Source organism: Myodes glareolus, chromosome 14 (assembly GCF_982192425.1).
Source record: "Myodes glareolus chromosome 14, mMyoGla1.1, whole genome shotgun sequence".
NCBI classification, from domain to species: domain Eukaryota; kingdom Metazoa; phylum Chordata; class Mammalia; order Rodentia; family Cricetidae; genus Myodes; species Myodes glareolus.
In genome coordinates, this window is record NC_142039.1 from 5892287 (window position 1) to 5909865 (window position 17579).

Genomic DNA, 17579 nt, shown 5'->3' on the forward strand with positions numbered 1-17579 from the left:
TCAGCCTTATATTATCAGAACATGCCTGTATTTGGCCCTTACACTGATTGTAAGTGATTCACAGTCAGTCATTCCCTCACAGACTAAGGCTTTCTTCCTCATCCACTAGCTCAGATCTTATTGATGAGGAAGTATGAAGTCAGAAAGGCCTTTATTTCTTGGTTGAGAGTTTTCTGGAACTTTCAGTATTTTTTTCTACTCTTGCAAAATCATATATATATATATATATATATATATATATATATATATATATATGGAGAGAGAGAGAGAGAGAGAGAGAGAGAGAGAGAGAGCTGTTTCTTGATGCCTAGAGAAAAATGCCCAAGATATTTAAGGGAAGGAAGTAAGTTCATTTTGGCTTATGGTGCAGAGGGTACAGTCCATTGTGGTTCAGTGAAAACAGAAGTCTGGTTGGTGGACTGTGAATAGCCACAGTACAGAAAGAAGAAGCTGAAGCTGCTATATGTCCATCCTTAGTGACTATTTCTTCCACCTAGCAGTAAAAAATGGGTACCACATCCTCCAAAAGGATCATCATCATCTGGGCATTAAGTACTCACATATGTGTGCCTATGTGAGAATTTCAGACTCAAACTTTTACATAGCTATTTTTTTAAAAAAATTATGATACTTAGCAATGATATAATCAAATATGTTTTATTATAAAAATGTATCTCTTCACATATGGGAATAATTTCATTAAATTTATGTTTTCTCATCAGGTTTTTATACTTTTATCTGAGATTTGGTGATGCCTCTAAGATGCTTGGAGAATAACAACATATATTAGTAACTAAGAAATATATTTGGGAGAAGACTGAACCTCTGGCCCTTGTTCTCATAATCCACAAAATACTTAGACATAAGCTTACTGAGAATGAAGAAATAATGAAGAAAATTATTACTTAAGAATGGTATCTTTTCCCCTCTTATTAAAAATAGATTTTTTTCTTATATGATATATCCTGATTAGGATTTCCCTTCCTTCTATTCCTCCTAGTTTCTCCCTGCCTCCACTTTCATTCAGATCAACTCCTCTTCTTTCTCTCATTAAAAACAAACAGAATTCTAAGAGATAATAAAAAATTAAACAAAGCAAAAACTAGTACATCAAAATAGTACAAAGTAACTATTTTGTAAACAAACAGAAGGGAAAGAGACTAAGAAAAGGCACAAGAACTAAACATAGATGCAGAGACCCACTCATTCAGACATTCAAGAATAAAAACACTGCACTGGAAGCCATATGTACCAAAGGACCTTGTATGCCTGAGCACAATGCCTCAGTATCTCTGGGGTTACATGTGCATCCATTCTTGTTTCCTTGGTGTCCTTTATCCCCTCTGGCTGACTCTTACATTCTTTCTGCCTCTTTTCCACAGGGTTTTCTGAGCACTGAGGTGAGAGAGTTTATGGAAACATCCCTTTTAGGACTGACTTTTCCAAGATTTCTCACTATCTGTATATTGTCTAGCTGTGGATCTCTGTCTTTGTTCCTATCTGCTGCAGGAAGAAGCTTCTCTGATGATGGCCGAGCAAGGCACTGATCTGTGAGTATAGCAGAATGTCATACAGAGTCATCCTATTGTTATGCTCTTTAACATAGAACAATAGTCTTTGGTTTTTCTTTGGTCTCTGAATTATCTAGTCTTAGGTTCTTGATCACCCAAACAGTGTCATGTATGGATTCCATCTTGTGGAACAGGCCTTAAGTCAAATCAGATATTGGTTGGTTACTTCCACAAACTTTATGCCACTATTGCCCCAGCACATCATGCAGGCCAAAAAGTATTGTAGATCAAAATGTGTGTAGCTGGGTTGGTGTTTACATTTCTCCTTTGGTAGCATGCAGGGTATCTTCTGGTACCAAGAACACTAGCCAGTAGAGGTAAAGACTCTAAGTAAACACCAGTTCAATTCCTCCGTGTTTAAGGAGTTGTGTAGGTGTTGTCTTCAGAAGTAGGTCCTTGCTGTCAGTTTGTGGAGAGCAAGCAACACTCTTGGCAACAGCCTGGGTCTTTTGGGGAGTTCCCATGGGATCCTTTAAGCCAAAAACTCAATTAGATGTAACCTGTTCCTGGTACTGGAAGCTTCATTTAGTGGTAGGAGATGTCCAGGGGGAACCTAGCCTACCCCATTATTTGACAGTTTTCCTTAGAAAGTCTGTTTGTCTATCTATCTATCTATCTATCTATCTATCTATCTATCTATCTATCTATCTGAAACCATCATCTATAGATATATGGGCAATTTCCTTTAGATAGCACACACACATATATGTATTTGTTAGAAATTTTTTATTGTATTAGGACTGCATGCTACCCCTTAAATGGCCCTTAATTTTAGCCATGTCTTTCCATATTCCATCCTTTATTCACCCCTTCCCATTCCCTTCCAAATTGATTCTCCAAAGCAGTTCCCCCCAATCCATCCATAACTATCTCTTCTATTTCTCTTTTCTAGGGATATCTAACTAACCCTACCCCCAATCCTTTACTTTATACCTAACTTCTATGGTTCTATGGATTATAACTTGGTTATCACTGACTTCACAGCTAATATTCACATGTAAGTGAATGCGTACCATATTTGTCCTTTGGAATCTGGGTTACTTCACTCAGGATGACTTTTTCTAGTTCCCTTCAATTATCTGTGAATACCAAGATTTCATATTTTAGCAGCTGACTAATACGCCATTGTATAAATGTACCACATTGTCTTTATTCGTTCATCTGTTGATGAACACCTAGGTTGTTTCTAATCCCTGGCTATTATTCATAGACCAAAAGTGAACATGGTTGAGCAAGTGTCTCTGTGGTAAAATGGGGCATTCTTTAGATACATGCCTAAGAGTGGTTATAGCTGTATCTAAAGGTAGATTATTTCTCATCTTCTTGAGGAACCGACACATTGATTTCTATAGTGACTGTGCAGCTTTGCACTCCTGCCAGCAATGGATGAGTGCTTCATTCCCTTCACATCCTGCCAGCATGAGCTGTCATTTCCTTTATTGATTTTAGTCATTCTTATGAGCATAAGATGAAATATCAAAGCAGTTTTGATTTAAATTTCTCTGATACATAGGATGTTGAATATTTCTTTAAATGCTTCTTAGCTATTTGAATTTTCCCTTTTGAGGATTCTGTTTAAATCTTTATACCATTTTTAATTAGGTTATTTGCTTTCTTGATATTTAGTTTTTGAGTTATTTATATATTTTGAATATTAGCCCTTTATTGGGTGCATAGCTGTTAAAAATCTTTTCTCAATCCGTAGGCTTCTTCCTTGTGTAAATGACGATGTTACATATATAAGAATGTAAATTTCTGGGTATTTATAAAGGTAAAAATTAGAAACTATCTAAATGTTATTTTTACACAAAAACTAAGATTATGTATTGCTTTAAAGATGTCTGTGGTCTTAGATTGTTTTCTATTGCTGTACTAAATATTTTTATCAGAAACAGCATAGGGAGGGAAGAGCTTGTTCCGGCTTACAGCTGGAATCCAGTATGAAGGGGAGTCATGGCAGGAACTCGAAACAGGAACCTGGAGACAGGAATTGAAGCAGAAGCCGTAAAGGAGTACTGATTACTAGATTGATCTCCATTGCTTGCTTATTTTTCTTTCTTGTACAATCCTAGACAACCTACCTGCCCAGGGGTTGTCCATGATGGGAGCATTTTCTCCGTTGAGATTCCTTCTTCCCAGATGACCCTAGCTTGCATCAAGTTGACAGAAAACCTAACCATCATACTAGTTCATCAACAAAAACTTCTTTCATTGTCTTTTAGGACAGTTTTGGACACATAAATTTTACTTAGTGGAAGAATTTTACATTGAATCTTTGTTTTATTTATTCCTCAGACTCTCGGTATGTCCACTCATTTGTCCTTTTTATACACAGAGACTCAGCAAGCACTTTCTTTCTGCTAAGCACAGTATGGACTAAATATAGAATAGTGAGCAACACCCCAGTGCCCCAAGTCTCTGAAAGCAGCTATAAACAGTGGTTACCATCTATGCTTTTAGATGTTTATGATCTTAATAAAATGCTTCTTTTTTTTTCTTTCCTTGATTCTTAGCTCTGCTAACCCATTTCTACCCCCCTTACACTGGTTTTAGAAGAGTTGTCTTCTTTGATCAATCCCTCTGGAATTTTAACCTTCACATTTGTCAATGACTGCATTATTCAGGATCCTTCTTGTCCCATGTTGTGATCTTGGTGTACTATAACTTAAACCACACCACACGCCAGTTAGTACCCAGTCCTTGTTCTGTACTTTAGCTGTAGCTTGTCTTAGTTTCATTAGCTTCAAATATCAAATTATCATTGCCATTAAACTCTTCAGTGTCTATTTACATTGCTCACAGGCACTTCAACTCTCTTCACTGCCAGGCCTCTTGCTCTGCTTACCTTTGATAATTTTTGGTGGGCTACCATACCCTTCACATATTGCCCCTCCCCCCATGAAGAGTCAATGAAAGGTATGGATGGTGTTAGAGTAAAGGGTGAAAGTGTAGTTCAGAAGACAACTGATTGGAAGGAATCCTCAGTTGGGGATGGGTGTGGAAGGTATGCATCCTGGAATACCCTTGTATGGGGTAAATTAAGGCTTCTTGCCTTCTTCAATAATTTCCTTCCACTCTGATGCAGAAGGCAGAGTGCATGGTGCCAAGGGCTGCTTTTGTCTAACATACAATGTGCATTTGATGACAATATCCCACATTTATGACCACTTTTATTTCTGAGTCCATAAAATAGGTCCATAAAAAGATAAGAAAAGTTTTCCTCATTTCTATTTCTATTCCTCTCCAATGTGTCTAATCATTTCAGAAACTATCAGCTTGATTCCAACAGAGTCATCCAATTGCTTGACCAGTGCAACAGTGCACACACAACTCTTTTCTGCAGGCATAGAGATCTAGATGTTTTGAATCTGCAGCAACTACTTTTATCTGCATTTCTCTGTTCATCACACCTTTGTTGGGATTCTAGAGACTGATCCCAGAGCTCTTGTATATCCTAAGCAAGCACTCCACTGGCTACTCTGCAATCATGGTTGTACAGTGTGTGAATATATGCCACTGTGGTTGGGTTAATAAACACTGGCCAATAACTGGATAGGATAATGTTAAGGGGGAGAACTAGACGAAAGACACTGGGAAGAAGGCAGGCAAAGTCAGAGGAGTCACCAGTGAGATTCAAAAAGGAAACAGGAGGTGCAAGATGAAAGAGAGGTAACACCATGTGGCCTAATGTAGATTAATATAAATGGTTCAATTTAAGTTGTAGGAGTTAGCTAGTAATAAACCTGAGCTATTGGCCAGGATTTTATAATTAATACTGAGTTTCTGTGTCAGTTATTTGTCAGTTATTTTCCCAACTGGAAGGTGGGAAAGAAAAGTACATCTACTTTTCCATTTTTTCAACTAAAAAGATATAAAAGCCTATAGGAGGCCGGGCGGTGGTGGCACACGTATTTAATCCCAGCACTTGGGAGGCAGAGGCAGACAGATCTCTATGAGTTCAAGGCCAGCCTGGTCTACAAGAGCTAGTTCCAGGACATTCACCAAACCTACACAGGGAAACCCTGTCTTGAAAAAAAAATATTTTGCTATCACCATCCCTGATTTCAATCTCTACTACAGAGCAATACTAATAAAAACAGCATGGTGTTGGCATAAAAACAGACAGATGGATCAGTGGAATTGAATCAAATACTCAGCCATAAATCTACATACCTATAGACAGCTGATTTTTGACAAAGAAGCCAAAATTATACATTGGAAAAAAGAAAACATCTTCGACAAAAGGTGCTTGAATAAATAACTGAATGTCAGCATGTAGAGGAAGACAAATAGATCTATATCTATCACCCTGAACAAAACTCAAATCCAAATGGATCAAAGACCTGGATATAAATCCAGTTGCACTGAATCTGATAGAAGAGAGAGTATGAAGTAACTTTTAACACGTTGGTACAGGAGACAACTTGCTGAGTAAAACATCAACAGCACAAATATTAAGATCAACAATTAACAAATGGTACCTCATAAAACTGAAAAACTTCTGTAAGGCAAATGACTTTGTCTATAGGACAAAATGACACCTACAGAATGGGAAAAGATCTTCACCAACCCCACATCTGACAGAAGGCTGATCTCCTGAAAAAAATAACTCAATAACCTAGACCTCAAAACAATAAATAAATAAATAAAAATAAAAATGGGGTACAGATTTAAACAGAATTCTCAACAGGAATCTCAAATGGCTAAGAAACACTTAAAGAACTATTCAGCAACTATTCAATAATCAGGAAAATGCAAATCAATGACTCTGAGGTTCCATCTTACACCTGAAAGAATGACCAAGATCAAAACATAAGTGACAGCTTATGCTGGAGAGGCTGTGGAACAAGGGAAAAACTCCTCCATTTCTGGAGGAAGTGCAAACATGTACAACTACTTTGGAAATCAATACAATGGTTTCTAAGGAAACTGAGAATCAGTCTACCTTAATACCCAGCTATACCACTGTTGGGTATATACTTAAAATATGCTCAATCATACCACAAGGATATGTGCACAACTTTATTAATAGTAGCTTTATGTATAATAGCTAGAACCTGGAAACAACCTAGATATTTCTAAACCAAAGACTAGATTTTAAAAAATGGTACATTTACACAATGGACTACTACTTAGCTATTAAAAGCAATAACACATTGAATTTAAAGGCAAATGGATGGAACTAAAAAAAAAATCATCCTGAGTGAAGTAGCCCAGACCCAAAGGACAAACATGGCATGTACTCACTTATAAGTGGCTATTAGATGTTAATTAAAGGATAATTATGCTGCAATTCAAACCTAGAGAGACTAGATAACAAGGAAGGATCAAGGGGGGATGACCAGATCTCCCTTGGAAGGGGAAACAAAAGAGATCTTGTAGGTAGACTGGAGGTAGTAAGAGATGGGAACTTGAGAGATCAGGTTGGTGGATGAGGGGAAGAGAACTGAAATAGATGACCAGAAAGGGGGACTTTGAGGAGTCAGGCAGAAACTGGAGCAAGGGAAACTCCCATGAATCTACAGAGATGACTAAAGCTAAGACTCCTAGCAATACAAGATATGTGCCTGAACTGGCCATCTCCTGTGACCAGTCAAGAATTTCAGTGGAGGGATTGGGACACCCTGTCCTGTCATTGGGATGTGCTGGATTAAGGGTGGCTCAGAGATTGTGGGAGTGGCCAGCCAATGATTGGTCCAGCCTGAGACCCATGCCATGAAAATGAACCCACCTCTGACACCGCCTGGAGTGCCAGAACCCAGAGGCTGGATGACCCAGGGGCCTAGGAGAGAACCAAACATGATTGGAGAAAAACATGTCAAGGCAATAATGGCTAATGAAATTCTGCTGTGCCCATAGATTGGCACCTACCCTACCTGTCATCAGAGAAGCTTCATCCGTAAATGGGTGCAGAGACCCACATCCAAATATTTGGCCAACCTCTGGGAATCCTGCTTATAAGAGGGAGGAAGAATTGTAGGAGACAGAAGGGTCAAGGACATCATAAGAAAAACCAAAGAATCAACTAACCTGGGCTCATAGAAGCTCAGAGTCTGAACCAACAACCAGGGAACCTGCATGGGATTGACCTGGACCCTCTACATATATAGAACAGTTGTGTAGCTTGGCTTTCTTGAGGGACTCCTAACAGTGGGAGCTGGGGCTGTCCCTAACTTCTCCCTCAAAGTGGATTGCCTTGCCAGCCTTAATACAAGAACAAGTGAGTGCTTAGTCATACTGTAACTTTATATACCATGTTTTGTTGATACCCATGGAAGACCTGCCATTTTCTGAACAGAAATGCAGGAGGAGTGGATGGGGTGGGGTGAGGGCAGAGGGTAGGTGGGAGGAAGGAATGGGAGGAGAGGAGAAAGGGAAAACTGATTTCAGGATGCAAAATAAATAAATAAATTCAATTTTAAGAATTGGAAAATATAAATAAAAATTCCCACACACAGCCACATATCATCAACCTAAATTCAACAATTACTGGTATTTTACCACATTTGCACCCTTTTGTGTATGTACATCTGGTTTGTTTTATTTTTGTTGAACCATTTAAAAGATGCATAGAATCTGCAGAGTTCATGGGATATTAGTTTTAAGTTCTTCAGTATGTAGCTTCACAGAGTAAACTTGCTGATTAGCAAACCAAAATATTACTATTTTTGGTTTGATATAACATTATCTGATAATATTTGGGATATTTTTGAAACTATGCATGCAGTTTTTATTCCAATAATATCAGTTTTAGCTATCTATCAGTCTAGGATCTAATCAACACCAAGAATTGAATTTGTCATTTTTCTTCAACCACCTATATTTTTAAACAATGACCCCGGTTTTATAGTTCAAGAGCAGATACCAATGCAATTGTAGAAAAAAATAATGCCTTGGGCTTATTGGAAGCATTTTTTCCTGAATTGTAAATTCAATAACATTATTTGTCTTTGAATTGATTATGGTTCAGTTAAAATTAATTACACATTTGTAAATCAACAAAGGATCTTTTAATGGCCAACACCATGTCTTACTTTATACTGTTAACATAAATTGAGAAAATTACACTCATTGTAACATTTATAGCTTGGAAATTGTTGTTTCAATTAGAAATATTGTAATTCACAAGGTCCATTTCCCACATCACCAAGATACATAAATATTATGTCTTTAACCACCACCACTTCTTCTGTCCATGTTCATATTGCTCCTTTCCCCAATTTTCCTCTATTTGTTTCACCTCTTTTTTCTCTTTTTCCATTCTATTCATCTTTTCCTTCCTGCCACTTTATGTATAGTCAATGAACAGCCTGTCTCTGTTAGGAGTATTTTATGGCAAGTAATAAACACTGAGACATTTAGTTAAAAGGCATAGAGCTGATTCCTGGATCTATTACAGGCTGGATGACTATTAAGGATGGTCTAAATGAGTCTCAGTATATCAACGAAATGAAAGGGGATAAACATGGTCTGAGCAGAGGAGAACCATCCAAGACACAAGGAAGTCAATCAGCTCACCAAGCTTACATATTCACTAAGTGGTGACACTGGCATGTTCCCCAGAGCAGGTGAAGCCAGAGTTCAGGAGCCTCGCACTCTACTCCTCCATCTCTTCAAAGTCAAAAGCATAAGGATACCTGAATTGACAGTCACGCTTTTTGTCTTTCATGATGCCCATGTGGCCATTTCTCTCCCATTTGGTAGGAAATTTTTGAACGGCTTTCCTTGGCCATCTTATCCCTTGGTACCCTTTCTGGATAACATTTGGCTTCCTGTTCTCTGTAGTTGTCTCTAGAATATACCTCTCATTGTCTTCTGTAGCTAGCAGGCTCCCAAGGACTGTGGGCTGTGGTCATTTAGTTCCACTAACTTCATCTTTTGTTTGTGGCCAGAGGAGAAAAGGGCTCCTCATCTATAGGTTGAGAAAACCCAAAATATCTCCTATAGTGCAATAAAGTCATCTTCTCTGCTAAGATGCTGTTCTAGTTTTCTTTCTATTGCTGTGATAAACACTATTCTCAAAATCACTTTGGTGAAGAAAGAGTTTATTTCAGCTTTAGCTTACAGTCCATCATTTAAGGAAACCAGAGGAGGAGCTGAGGCAGAAACCTGGAGAAGAGAACTGAAGCAAAGACCATAGAGGACGCTACTTACTGGCTTGACCCCTCTGGTTGGCTCAGTTACCTTTCAGATACAGCCCAGACCTGCCTGCCTAGTAATGGTATCAATTAGCAATTAAGAAAATACCTCAAAAACATTCCCACAGGTAAATCTGATCCAGGCAGTCTTCAGTTAAGATTCTGTTTTCCCAGGTTAACTCTAGGTGTGTGCCAAATTGATTGCTGAAGTTGTGATAAGATAGATTTCTTTCTCTGTTGCAGGCTCTGATCCTTCAAAACCCCTTCAGTTATATCCTAGTTATCAATTAACAGACATTCAAAGGGGTCCCAGTGGGGGAGGAAAACAGGTATGATATTTGGATTTCCTCCATTATTTGAAATTTTTTCTTACTTTGTTGCCAATGGCAGCACATTTTCCCAAGTAAGGATGCCAATTATACAGCTTGAAGAATGCTTATAAGTATTAAATAAAATAAATCATGAAAAATACGGAAGAAAGAAACTAGTAAACAAGAAAGAACTATTTTTACTTATCTTGACAAAAAAATCTTACATGAATTGAGGCAGTTTTCTCTGACACTGACAATATTTCTTGTAGTTATTAGTATTCTTGTGATAATAAAATACATTCATTTCACTGAGGCTTGACATATATCCAAGACGTTCAGCAATGATACTGAATATATTAATCTTTTGTTGTGCTTGGCTATTTTTTTCTGCTTTGTTACCTTTCAGAAACTGTAGTTGACTATAAAGATTTGCTATCATGACTTTATTTAAATAGAGTTGCTTATTTTCTCAGAAAATTTCCTGAAATAAATAGCAATAACATGTAACCTTTTATTTTAGGAAGTAAATATATTCCTCATATATTTGCAAGAAATAGATATTGCAGGTGTCAATTACCTGAATGTTGACACTTCAGTTTTAATCTTGGCAGTCATTATAAATAGGACTCCCATGAACAATTGGAAAAGTAAAAGTCAGTATTAATCTGAAACCAGGACTTTTCAACCTCCACACCATTGAAATATGGTGCTGCATGCTTCACTTTTGGGGTGCAAGTGATGAGCTGTCCCATGTAATGCAGGCTGTTACTCAGTATCTTGACATCTATCTGTGTGCTGGTTGGGTTTTTGTCAACTTGATATAGCCTAGGGAGAGAAGAAGGAGCCTCAATTGAGAAACTGCCTCCATCAGATCAGCTTGTGGGCAAGTCTGTGGAGGTGTTTTCTTGATTTATGTTTGATGTAGGAGTGCCCAGCCCACTGTGCGCAATGCCATGCAATGGCAGGTGATTCTGGATTGTATAAGAAAAGCAGAAGAGCAAGCGTTGGAGCAAGGCAACAAGCAGCATCCCTCCATGGTCTCTGCTTCTATTCCCACCCCCAGGTTTCTGCTTTGAGTTTCTGCCTTCACTTCCCTTCTTGATGTAGTACAAGCTGTTAGGTAAATAAACCCTTTCCTCCCAAAGTGATTTTGAGTCTGGATATTTACCAAAACAATAACAGTCAGCTAGTACAATGTATTGGTGGTAACAGTGCCTTTTGGATGAGATAACCAAAATGCCTCCAGAGACTGCTAGGGGTACCCTGGGAGTAGGACTGGTATGAAATCACTAGTTGAAAATCACAGGCATTGGATAAAAAGAAGTCAAAGCATCTGTATTTGTAGATGGCATTATAGTATACATAAGTGATCCTAAAATTTCCACTGAAAAACTCCTGCAGCTGATAAACACTTTCAGCAAGGTAGCAGGATATAAAATTAAATCACAAAAATCAGTAGCCTTTCTAGATATAAATGATAACTGAGAAATAAACCAGGGACTGAGAAAGAAACCAGGGAAACAATACCCTTCACAATAGCCTAAAATAATATAAAATATCTTCAGGTAACTCTAACTAAGCAAGTGAGATACCTGTATGACAAAAACTTAAATGACATTGAGGAAAACAAATTGCAGAAGATGGAAATATCTCCCATGCTCATGGATCAGGAGGATTGACATAGTAAAAATGGCCACCCAACCAAAACCAAATCTCCAGATTCAATACAATTCCTGTCTAATTCCAACATAATTTATCACAGATTTTGAAAGAATTTTCAGGTTTGTATGGAGATACAAAATACTCAGGATATCTAAAACAATCATGAATAGTAGAACTACTGGAGGGACCACCTTCCTGATATCAGATTGTTCATCAAAGCTATAATACTAAAAAACAGCATGGTCTGGACACAAAATCAGACATGTTACTCAATGGAATAAAGTTGAAGACCCAGACATAAATTCAAACACTTATGGATACCTGATTTTTGATAAAGGAACAGACTGGAAAAACACACTGGAAAAAATATAGCATCTTCAACAAATTGGGTAGGCCATACTGGCTACATGTAGAAAAAATGCAAAGTAGATCCATATTTATCACCCTCCACAAAATTCAACTGTAACATAAATTTTAACTATTCACAATAAATGCTCAGAGGCAGATATTAGAGGGCGAAAGCTGAGAAATCAGAGAAGCAGAGTGGTCAGCCACTAAAGAGACCTTTACCCTTTACCAGTGTCCAGACTGAAGGGGTGATCCTATCCTCAGACTGTCTTTTCAGACTTCATCCTCTGACTAGCTGCTTCAGTCTGCACCTCCAGACTGCATCTCCAGACTGCAACTGTCTCCACCAAGCCTCAGACTGCAAATGAGCTCCTGTCTCCTCCTACCTTATCTTCCTTTCTCTGACCAGCCATATTCATTCCTGTCTCCACTTCCCTAGTGCTGGGATTAAAGGTGTGTGACTCCCATGTATTGCGATTAAAGGTGTGAGGCACCACTGCATGGCCTCTAGAGGCTTAGCTCTACAATCTGATCTTCAGGCAAACTTTATTTGTTAAAACACAAACAAAATATCACTATACTCAATTTCAATGGATCAAAGACCTCAACATAAAACCAGATACACTAACCTAATAGAAACGAAAGTGAGGAATAACCTTGAACTCATTGGCACAGCAAAAGGAATTTTTAACATAATACTAATTAACACAGGTGATAAGATCAACAATTGACAAATGGGACCCCATGAAATGGAAAAGCTTCTGCAAGGCAAAGGATATTCTCATTCAGACAAAAAGACAGCCTACAGAGTGGGAAAAGATTTTTTACCAACTCTATGCCCAATAGAAAACTAATATCCAAAATATACAGGGAACTCAGAAAACTAGATGCCAATAAAACAACACAATTAAAAAATGGATACAGACTTAAGCAGAGAATTTTCAAAGAAGGGAACTTAAATAACTAAGACTTACTTAAAGAAATCTTACAGAAAATTTACAGAAAGGAACATTTCTCAGTCAGTAAAAAGAATAAAATCATGAAACTAACAGGTAAATGGACAGAATTAGAAAAAATCATCCTGAGTGAGGTAACTCAGAACCAGAAAGACAAATATGGTATGTATCTGCTTAATGCTGATTTTAGTTTTTAAATTAATGATAACCAAGCTACAATCCATAGAACCAGAGAGGTTATGCATAGAATAAGGTACTAGAAGGGGACAGATAGATCTCCCTAGGAAAATAAAATAAAATATGTATTTATGAATGGATGGGGGAGCTGCAATGAAAGGATCATGTGGGGATGGTAGGTAAGAAGAGGATGAGGGATAATGGTCAAGTTTGTAGTCATGTTAGTTAGGTTTTCTAGATATATAGAGATAAATTTCAGATGGATAGGTATTCTTTAAGTCTTTCAAAGACCTTCAAAATATGGCAACTAAAATGTTTTAAGAACTTAGGACTTTTCATAACAATGACACACATCTGTTCCTGGCAGCACCAGTTACTTCAAGAGGAAGATGAACATCGAAGAGGCTCCTTATGAAGTTTGTTAACCATTTAGGCAAGAAACTGCCCTTGCCTGGACTGCTTGATGAACTGGATATTCAGGACCCACAGAAAAATGACTGCTGAACTTGCCAAAAGGGGAGATGATCCTTCAAAGTTCCTGCTTCATGAAAGAGTCTGCTAGACATTCTACAGGACACAGAAGAAAGTGACTGACAAACTACCAATATAGGTGGAACTGTCTTTGAAATTTCCTGCTTTATGGAAAAGTCTACCAGATACTATGGGCCCGTAGGCTGAAGATGGATGCTCCAATGGTACAGAATAACTTCGGATGACTGTTCAGACAGTGAGATGTCTCTGTCAATTCTAGAGTTTTGGAAGTTACTAACATTGAACTTATTGTTTACTTAGGTAATATTTTATCCTTCTGGAGTCTTTGATTGAGTTAAAGGATGTATAGTTTTAGTTTACCTTAGATACGAAAAAAGATAAAATATATAACTGTTTTATGTCATTTTACTGTGTTAAATTAAAATCTTTTTTATTTAAACAGAAAAGAATAGGTGATGTGGGATTATAAATATGTGTGTGTGTGTGTGTGTGTGTGTGTGTGTGTGTGTGTGTGTGTATTTTTTGAGGGGTGCAGGGGAGAACAGACTCACAGGATCAAAAGAACTGAGAACCATCCACATGCTGCAACATGCCCCCTGACTCCAGTCTTCACAACCTAAGAGAACACCCGTGACTTCTCTCTTTCCTTTTAAGAAATCACACCCACAAACAAGAAGTCACACCTTATGGCTCCAAAGCTATGTACAGAATGAAATCTCACAACACTTCCCCTTTTTACCTAAATAAGAAGGTTCTAATCCTAACATAAAACTATATACCATAAGAAAAATTATCAAGTATTGTCCAGAAGAAAAGAAGGGCAATAACATACACAAAAATGGAACTATAGCCAGCAAGAACAACATTAAACAAGAAACAATATTAAATGTTCAGGCTATAGGTAATTGGCAAATAATAGAGATTATTCTGAAAGCTGTCCTATCCTGAAGGGTCTAAGTTTTGTACCTAAAATGATTTAACTAAGATATGAAAGGATGGTGACTGTAACTATCTAGTCTCTAACCCCTTCAAGACCTACCTGAGAAGGAAAATAATATTGCCTCAGTAATCTGTAAGTGCAAGCAAGTGACCTCCAAAATGTGCAAGAAATGATAGAGACAACTGACTACCTGGACAGTCATCTAAAGTTTCTCTGCAACATTGGGATAATCAACTTTGGCTATAGGCCTAGACTATCTGACAGACCATTTTTAGACGTAGGAATATTGGAAAGACTGTACTACCCTATCTTGGTAAGGTTCAGCAGTCCCATCCTTGTATCCTATTTGTCTAGATTTGACAGTGTGCTTACTGTTATCAACCAAGGCAAGGGCAGTTTTTTTCCCCAATAGGCCAGTTTTGTCAAGAAGAAAAACTCCATATGGAGTGTCTTCAGTGCCTAACATTTTCATGGGAGTAGATCAGTGCTGCCAGGAGCAGACATGTCTCACTTCAACAGAATTATAAATTATTAAAACATTTAAATACCATATTTTGTGGGTCTTGAAGTATTTGAAGATTTACTATATATGCAGAATATATCTCTGTGAATCTCGAGGACCTAACATAACTATAAGTATGACAAGCATGGATGACTATTAACCTGTAATTCTTAGTAACCTATATAGCTTGAGGACTAAAGGTTCACATTATAAAAATAAACAATCTACAAACATGTGTGCAGCATAAGGGCAATGATCTCAGAATGGTAACATTATATAAAAATATCCGATTCAAAATTATATTTGTCAAATTGTATATTGTCCATTTCTTTTTTTCCAACTGTCTGAAATTTATTAAATTATAAAAGTTGCCATTTCCGCCCCTCCTCCCAACACCCTCCCACTCTCCCCACTCCCCCTCCTCCTCCCTCTCCATCCCTAAGAGCAGTCAGGAAGTGTGGGAAGTTCAAGTTCCTCCCCCCTCCCTCCAGGTCCAGGAAGGTGAGTATCCAAACAGACTGGATCCCAAAAATCCAGTATATGCAGGGGAAACAAGTCCCAGTGTCATTGTCAATGGCTTTTCAGAAAGACTCCGGGCCAGCCACATTCAGAGAATCCGGCCACATTCAGAGAATCTGATTGGATCACGTGCTTGTTCAGTCCCAGTCCAACTGGCCTTGGTGAACTCTCATTAGATCAGTCCCCTTGTATCAGTGGGTGATCGGACCCCTCGCGGTCCTGATTTCCTTTTTCATGTTCTTCCTCCTTCTGCTCCTCAATTTGGACCTTGGGGGGCTCAGTCCAGTGCTCCAATGTGGGTCTCCGTCTGTATTGCCATCCATAGCCGGATTAAGGTTCCCTCTGGTCTTGCCTTCTTTGCTCACATTCTCTTTCCTTCTGCTTCTCGTTTGGACCTAGGGAGTTAAGTCCAGTGTTCCGATGTGGGTCTCTGTCTCTATTTCCATCCATCGCCAGATGAAGGTTCTATGGTGCATTTCTGTTTACAATATTTTATACAGAAATGTAAAATTATCTTTTTCATACTGTATATATGTTTCTACTTCTGTTTAAGATATTTTGTATAGATACAATTAAGAATATTTTTGTCATGTTGCACTATATATTTCTACTTCTGATTTTGTATCAATATACAAATTTTCTTAGGAATACAAAAATAGTCTTACATATATATCAATATATAAGAATCTATCAATGTAAACTTTCTCAAACTAATAGTTACTAAAATAGTTTACAAGTAGATTACACCAATCTACCACATTATTTTATGCTACCTATTCCCTCAACACTAAACCTGGGGAAAAACCAAATGCTCCTATCCTACTAAAAGAATATAGCAATAAAATGTCTCCATATGACATTCTGTTATACCCATAGATCAATGCCATCATTAGAGAAATTTTCTCTTGCCGTAGATAAAAATAAATACAGAGACCCACAGCCATACATGAGAGAGAGAGAGAGAGAGAGAGAGAGAGAGAGAGAGACCTTGTAACACTTAAGTGTAATTGGGATGTCTCTATCAAATCCCTTCCCTCGATGCTCAGGAAACCCTGCATAAGAGAATATGGAAAGAGTGTAAGAGTCAGAGAAATGAAAGATATCAAAGAAGCAAGGTTCACATATGAGCTCATAAAGACTGAGGCAACATGCAGAGGGACTGTACCAGATGGGGGCACTAGAGCTGAAAGGAGAAGTAGACACATACCTCATTCCTAACCCAGAAGCTGTCTCCAGTTGATAACCACTTGCAAATGAAAATTTAGTTTTCTCCAAGGCAATCTCACTGGCAAACTGCTCTTAAGGGTAGCTGCTGCCCAAAAGTAGATGGCGAACAGGAAACAAACTCAGAGGCATCTTTGGATGTTCCTTATCTCATAATGTTGTGTCAGGGCTTTAAAAATTAATCTCATTTTTAATTTTTATTTTGGGTACATTTTTCTCTCTTTTTTTTACCCTTTGCAGTATATATTATGGTTTCCAGCTTAGTTTAGTTATGATATGCCATCATAAATCCACAATTTCTCTCTCTTTTCTTTTTTTGTTGTAGTTTGTCAAAGTTGAAAAAACAATTCCCTTGAGGTGAAACAAAGATACAGAGAAGAAAGCAGGTGAGGATGGGCCATTCCTATTGATTCTGTACCCAGGGTGTTCTAGTCAAGATGTGTCCCTCAAAAAGAAAAGGATCCGTCCACATCCGCTCAATTGCACGTACCATTCTCACTGCTGACACATCATTCTCAGCACAGAAAAGTGCCTGCAATTTATTGCAGAATCCAATACCAATTTCCTCCTCACATTTTGAGCTATTGTTCTCCTTTCAATATCGTGTGAACACATTTACCTCCTGCCATTTCACAACAGCCATTTCTCTCAGACACTATAAACTTAAGAATGCAGTGTACACAATTAAATGGTCCTTTAAAAGACTTTGTAAAGCTCCACGGACTCATTTAAACAGTGA